General features: G+C 58.3%; 1 protein-coding gene across 1 annotated transcript in view; it reads left to right on the top strand.

Annotated features, from left to right (window-relative positions):
• Positions 1-331, top strand: part of GHDC (GH3 domain containing) — a 4,569-nt gene that overhangs the window by 1,002 nt on the left and 3,236 nt on the right. The gene's annotated exons all lie outside the window — the stretch shown is intronic.

The raw sequence follows: 331 nt of genomic DNA, 5'->3' as shown, positions 1-331 counted from the left end.
GCACCGGCGTGGGCGTGCCTGGGGGCTGCCCGGGGAGGAGTGGGGCGGCCTGGGGGGCTGGCCCTGATACCGGGGGCGTATACCAGGGGACTGGGGTCTGGGGACGTTTTCCCCTGGGGAAAAGCAAAGCAAAACAGACAAATTGCACTATTTTTTAAGAAAATGAGCCTTCTCTTGCCGAGGTGTGGAGAACGGGGGAGTTTGCTCTTGGGTTTTAATTGCGATTTAATTCTCCGCTGGGCAGGGGGGTCCGGGGCCGCGTCGGGTTTTTTGTATAAAGGAGAAAATGAAAATAAAAATAAAGGCGGAGCTGACGGCGGGGGCGGCGCCG

The sequence above is a fragment of the Aptenodytes forsteri genome, unplaced genomic scaffold (genome assembly GCF_000699145.1).
Source record: "Aptenodytes forsteri isolate BGI_AS27 unplaced genomic scaffold, ASM69914v1 Scaffold492, whole genome shotgun sequence".
Classification (NCBI taxonomy): Eukaryota; Metazoa; Chordata; class Aves; order Sphenisciformes; family Spheniscidae; genus Aptenodytes; species Aptenodytes forsteri.
The sequence above is the reverse complement of the archived record's forward strand: the minus strand, read 5'-3'. Positions and strand labels throughout refer to the sequence as shown.